Raw genomic sequence first — 6529 nt, 5'->3', positions numbered from 1 at the left:
ACCTCGTGTTGAAAAAATTTGGAATTTTAGGTTGAATGAAATTCAAAGAACTAATTCCATGTAGATGTAAGACAAAGTTAGTATGAATTCTGAAAATTAAGGAAAAATGTACTCCACTTAGTATTACTGAGTATAGAAAAAATAGCAAATACAATGCTGAGAATAGAAAAATAGAATAAAACAATACTGAGCATGGGAAAAATAGCAAACATATGACTGGTAATTGAACATCATTCCTGTTACATGAGGAATTTGAAAAAGGCTTAATAATATACCTCATGTTGAAAAGAATTTTTTGTATGTTAGGAATTTTAAGGAGAATTAAATTCAAAGAAACAATTCCTTGTAGATGTACAACAAAGATAGACTTTACAGTATGAGCATACTGTTCTGGTCTTGCCTTTGCAGCCTTTCTTTCTACATTTTCGGAAATCATCACTGACAATAAGAGGCAAGTGTTTTGCGCCTGTTGTCCTCTCTTTTTCACCAGGCAAGGGGACTTTAAATTTTCCTCTTTTGGTCTTAAGGGCTGGCTCTCCAAGTTCTTCATCAGAATCTGTGCTGCCCAACAGTCTTCCATCTCTACCAGATAGCCTCTCCTCTCATAAGCTGATTAGCCAACTGTAGTTTAAAATCCAAGTATGGCATATATTTGTTTTCTCCGCAGTCTGCCCTATATTCCAACCAGCTATTAGCAGTTGTCACATCCATCATGTGAAGTCCTGTTCTAACAGTCCACCTCCTAGTTCTAGAGCTACTTCTGTAATAACTTACGACTTGATCGTGTAAGTCTACTCCTCCCATTGCTTTATTATACTCTCTAACTACACAGGGTCTTTGCACTTGTATTTGTTCATTTCTTGCCTTTGACCACCGAAGGCAGACATCCTCTTCCTTAATTCCAAACTCGTTTGAAGCCATGTATATTACTTTCTTATCATACCATGCTGTTAATGCAACTTTCCTGTCATACCTAATTTGTGAACCTGATGCTCCTCTTCCCTCTTTTCAATGTTGCTTCAGATTTCAAATTTGCCTCTTTAGGTAGCATATTTTTCTTTTAAAAGTTCCTGTGCCCCTCAGACATCTATCGTACAGGTCTCCCAAAATTTGAGAAGTAGTAAAACACCTATCAAAGAATAAACTTGATCCAGGTTCCACACTAGGAAGAAATCGGAACACAACTGCCTCTCCCAATGTTACTGGCCTGTTAGGTTTGGCATTAAGCTGGTCAACCAGAGAAATCAGTGCCTCTTTCCCCTGAAAAATTTCAAAATCATAAACAAGACCTTTAGTTGATGCTAACACAAACATCTCAATTCATCAGGATTTGGTTTCCTTGGAACATGTTGCTTCATGTTCAGTCTTCCTCGCAAAAGAAATGATACTCTCATCAATACTGAGTTTTTTTCTCTCTTGGCAGCTCATTGCATCTCTTTCTAATTTCTTCGAAATGATACTCTCTCAATTCGGAGTTTTTTCTCTCTTGGCAGCTCATTGCATCTCTTTCTAATTTCTTCTAGGAGAGGTCTCACCTTCCATACTCGATCTAAACTTCTCTGTGCTACAGAAATTTTATTATCAACAAATTTGATAGCAGACCTTAATTTAAAGAATCTATCTCTGGGCATAGCATCTGCAATAAATGGTAGGCGTGTCATACCTTGCCAATACATTCTAATCCTTGGCATCTTTAATACTAACATGGCAAAATTCATACCTATGAACACTGCAATTTCCTCTCCACTGGTTCCCAAGGATGACCCTGTGGTTTCAGTAGCTTTCATATTGGTACATAAAGCAATGTGTTCTATGAAGTCCATGTTCACATAACTCCTAAAGTAGTCGATTGGTCTAAAAGATCTGCCATCACCATTGTTCTCTGGTTCATCACTGATGAAAGTGTCTCGAAAATCTGTGTCCCTCAAATAAAAGGAACGCCTTCCCTGGGAATTAGAAGAGGTTACATTAGGAACCTGCACAGTTGCATTTTAATCTTCATCTTCAGAAGAGGAATCATCACTCGAGGATAAAATGTTTCCTCAGGAAGATACTGCCTCAGGTACACAGTCATCATCGTCATCATCAGCACTGCTTATGTCACTGGAGTCTAACCTTTCCAATATCGCTTGGCAGCTTTGGGCATTACCTGTGAATAGTGAACAGTATTAAGCCAAACCATATCGAAACAGTAAAATATGATGAAATATCATGTCAACATGCAATAAGACTTGAATATTCATGGATGCAAGGTGTAAATTATCAAAATAACTAGATATAGGTGATGTATTTAAATATATGAAAGATATAAGAGCGTCTCAAGAAAATTTAACCATTGTAGGAGCTATGTAGTCATGCAATAATAATATAATAATAATAATATGACAATGTGATGACATGATTGTACTGGTGCCGTCTCTTTTATAGTTTGTCCTTTTAAATGTCTGGGCGTCTTTAAATTCTGTAATTTAACATACCTTCCTTTTAAATATGTAACTTGACTTTTTTTAATAAACCTTTTGTTTTGTCATTATGATTAATTTATTAATATTATCATCATCAGCTTAATTTTTATTATCATTATCATTGTTATTATTGCAAGTATTACTGAAAAAATATTTGAATACGAAATGAAGACAGCTAGTGCAGACAGTCCTTCACTTGACTTAATTAATTTCCCACCATTTCCCACTAGTTAGAAATAAGTTCGCTCGAATATGAATGAATCTGATACTGTGCCTTTTCCAGTCAGTAACTAAACCATACATGGTATATTAATCATGTACACAAGACAAACTAATGTGTAATACTACATAAAACGTAGTTTGTTTACACTTTTTTCGCCCTGAAGTCCTGGATACTTATGGCCATCTTTGCCATAAGTATCCAGGTGATGTCACAGTCCTCTCCAAGTTGGTATAGAGTCGACGGGTTACCAGAAAACCACGAAAATTTAAATTGGATGGCGCTACAAAGTAGAGACAGTATACTGGTTCTTGGATTTGAAAAGGAAATGGTATATATATAATATATATATATATTATATATATATATATATATATATATATATATATATATATATATATACATACATACATACATACATACATACATACATACATACATACATACGTACATACACGTATAAGTAGAAAAGACTTCTTAATATCTATAATCTATAATTACTGTATACCATTACGTGCCAGCCATCTCTGAGTTTGTCAGCCTAACCTCTTCTTTACGAGGGCGCTTACAAAGTAGCATTCAGATTGTGTTGCTACCGAACTGAACACATTGTGTATGTAAACTGGTTTCACTAACAAAATCTCATTCGTAAATATTGACATTGTTTTACAGTAGACTTGAAAGAATCTTAATTTCTATAATTACTGCTTATACCATAGCGGCTTCTATGATTTAAATTAAGGTTAACCTCTTCTTACGCAAGCTTAACAAAGCTTAAAGATTGAGTTTGCTTCGAACTACACATGTAACCTACGTACGTAACATTGCTTTCACTCCAAACGTAACACATAAGTTACGTATTGCGTTTGCTACTGAAACGCATGCCTCGTGTGAGCATTGGTTTTTAAGACTAGTCTGTCAAAAAAAAAGTATGCCTGATTACATTTTTTTCACTTCATCACTTTCTTATAGAGGGAATAGACGAAACTTGACGTGTTTATATTGGAGTTGGGAATGGTGGAAACATTTTGAAGAAGGAAAACGAGAGATGCAGTGTTAACACTTTTTCATTATTTCAGAAATTATCAATATCCAAATGCTTGAACATAGATTGCCAGCAAGAATGTTTTTAATCTCCTGATACACCTGGCAGCAAATGAACAACCTCCACTACGGTTTGCCCTCTTGATTTGAGACTGCCTTGACGAAGCTATGCATTTTCAGCTGACTGCTGAAAATGCATAGCAGGCAAGAGGGCTTTCGGGGGGAACTGGGAGAAATACCTCCCAGTTCGATTCCAAAAGTTCTCAATTTTCCTCTTACTTAAATTTGTTTCCACTCTTCTACTTCTTAACTCAGTTGCTCAACTAGCTGTCCCCCCTTCTTCACTAAAACCTTCTTACAGGTTGGGCAGGGGGGTGGGCTTTTGCGCATTGGCTCTTTCTTGATCCTTCGGGGCGGAAACTACCTATGGGGGGACTTGCCTGCAGAATCCGGGGAGGTATAGTCCTCTACGGTAGGACTCTCGGCATTCTTTCCGGTGTGCCCTCTATTGTAACATGAATGGGGATGATTGCATACTAGTTATGCCCTCAGTCCTATCAAGCGGGTTTTGCTTACACTTGAGCCACTCTGTTATGATAGAGCTATCCCTTCGGGGTAGGGTAAGGAGTGGACATATGGGAGTCAGTCTCTGCTGAGTGTCTTTGGTGAGAGAGGGGTTGGTGCGGGGGGCCTGGTTTTCTGCCTGATTTGTGCAGTAGGTTTTTCACAAATTTCTGCTGAAGGATTAATGAATAACGACCCTATGATAAACTCCCCCTGGACAATGCGACCTCTTGACACTACCCTCCTCTTCGACCTCTGGCACGGACAAGGACAATCCTATAGAAAATTCAGTTGCACAGAAGACGACCCATGACAAGACCTTGAATGTGGCTATGGAAAGTTCTAGCAGTGGGTGAGAGAATCCTTTATGTTGATTCTTCTCTCCTCAGACTTAAATTGTTTTATGTTTATGGAAATGTTTTGAAGTTTGGTGAAATTAAAGTCATAAAGTATTGTGAAACTAAAGATTTTGCATTTTGGAGTGGTTTGGAGGTGTTTGGATTGAGTTTACAACTCCTAATAATATGCCATGAATGCTTTCAAGTGCTCAACTAAGGAAAACTTAAAATTATGTAATTCATTCATAAAATACCCCAGAATATTGAAGTTGATTCCTTTTATCCAGCAAGAGTCAGTCAGGAAACTACAGATGGGAAACATAAGGAGAGGACATCTTTACCTGCCAAGTGGCTAATTGTTTCAACAAAATCAGAATTTTGCAATCTTTTCCACTTCAGGAAACAAAATTTGAGAACATTAGCAGGAACAATGACCAACTCTGATATTACAAGATTGGAAAGAATAGTTTTTGGTTCATGCAAAGTCTTATAGACAAGGTCACATGATCTCTAAGTTGAAAAATACTGATATGATAAAAGAGGTCAAACCACACTATAGTTTTAGTTATGCCAAGGGAGTAGTATTCAGTCAAGACCTATATGAACTGCCTGACGAGGAATTGCTGGAAATGTGTGATGATAAAGTGGTGGAAGATTTTCAAAGTTCCAAGATCAAGAATGATTATTTTCACTTTTAATAATGATCAAGTTCCTGATTATGTATATGGTTTGACAAGGAGAGATTTCGTGTTAGACCTTTTAAGCATAGACCACTACCAATGTTTCATATGTTTTGGATATGGTCACTCGGCAAACGGTATGTAGTATGAACCAGTTATGTGCTGCCTGGCTCCTTACAAAAGCTATGAAGGAGAATGTTTTACCCCAGTATTATGTATAAATTGTAAGGGAAATCATAATGCAAGGCATAAGGAATGCGAGTCATTTAAAAAAGAAGTGTTAGCCATAGAGAAAGCTCATGCTGAACATCTAAGTATTAGCCAGGCAAAAAGACTTTTGTTTCCAAGACCTCAATATAGTGAAGTAGTGAAAAAGTGAAAATCTAATATAAAAGATCTATCTAGAATACCAACTTCAAAGTCAAAGCTTCTCTATCTTCCCCTTCTGAGCTCGAAGTACATTCAGATCTCCGCCTTCATCCAAGAAGGCCCCTTTGTCCCCTCCCCACCCGATGGGCCTTCCTCTGGGCTTCTGGGAGTCTCTCGGGCTTTGAATGTTGAAGCCTCACAGGCAGCCTCGCTGCCTGATCTGGGTATGTCCCAGAATGACACCTTTATCAGTGCACCTCATAAGGCTCAGGTGCATGCTGCAGAGACGGTGCCTCTTAGAAATAAGAGACCCCGTACTCCATCATCTCCACCTATATCCCCACACCATAGTAGTTCCCAAGAGAGGAAATAGCAGGTCTCTTGAGGATCTGCCTAGTTCCTCTTTGAAACAAAGACCAAGACCAAGTCTTTCCAGACCAGCCCAATCCAAGTCCAAAAAGTAAAAAAAAAAAAATCTAATAGTAAATAATGGCTCTATGTCAGTGGAACATAAGAGGTTTCCATTCAAACAGTGAACAGGTCCGGGTCCTTTTCAAGGAGCATAATTTAGCTGCCCTTTGTTTGCAAGAGACTAAAGTTGGTAATGTTTCTCCTAATTGTGGACAAAACTTTATTTTTTCACAGATCTCCACCACCTGTAGGTGAACGTGCTCATGGCGGTACATGTATTATTGCGCCAAGTCATTACCACAAAAAGTTATCAAATTAGACTCCCATACTGCAAGCTTGTGCAACACAGATTTTCATCAATAAATGGGTCACTCCTGTGCTCTCTTTATCTAGAACCTGGCCTAGAAACTCGATTGGTGACAGAGCTGGCAATCCAAG

At 37.9% G+C, this 6529-nt stretch overlaps 1 pseudogene; it reads right to left on the bottom strand.

The window, feature by feature from the left end:
- Window positions 1–141: 141 nt before the first annotated feature.
- On the bottom strand, window positions 142–1394 carry LOC135206356 (piggyBac transposable element-derived protein 3-like; annotated as a pseudogene).
- Between the last annotated feature and the right edge of the window lie 5135 nt (window positions 1395–6529).

Source organism: Macrobrachium nipponense, chromosome 29 (genome assembly GCF_015104395.2).
Source record: "Macrobrachium nipponense isolate FS-2020 chromosome 29, ASM1510439v2, whole genome shotgun sequence".
Classification (NCBI taxonomy): domain Eukaryota; kingdom Metazoa; phylum Arthropoda; class Malacostraca; order Decapoda; family Palaemonidae; genus Macrobrachium; species Macrobrachium nipponense.
Note: the sequence above shows the minus strand (reverse complement) of the source record. Positions and strands in the feature narration are given on the sequence as shown.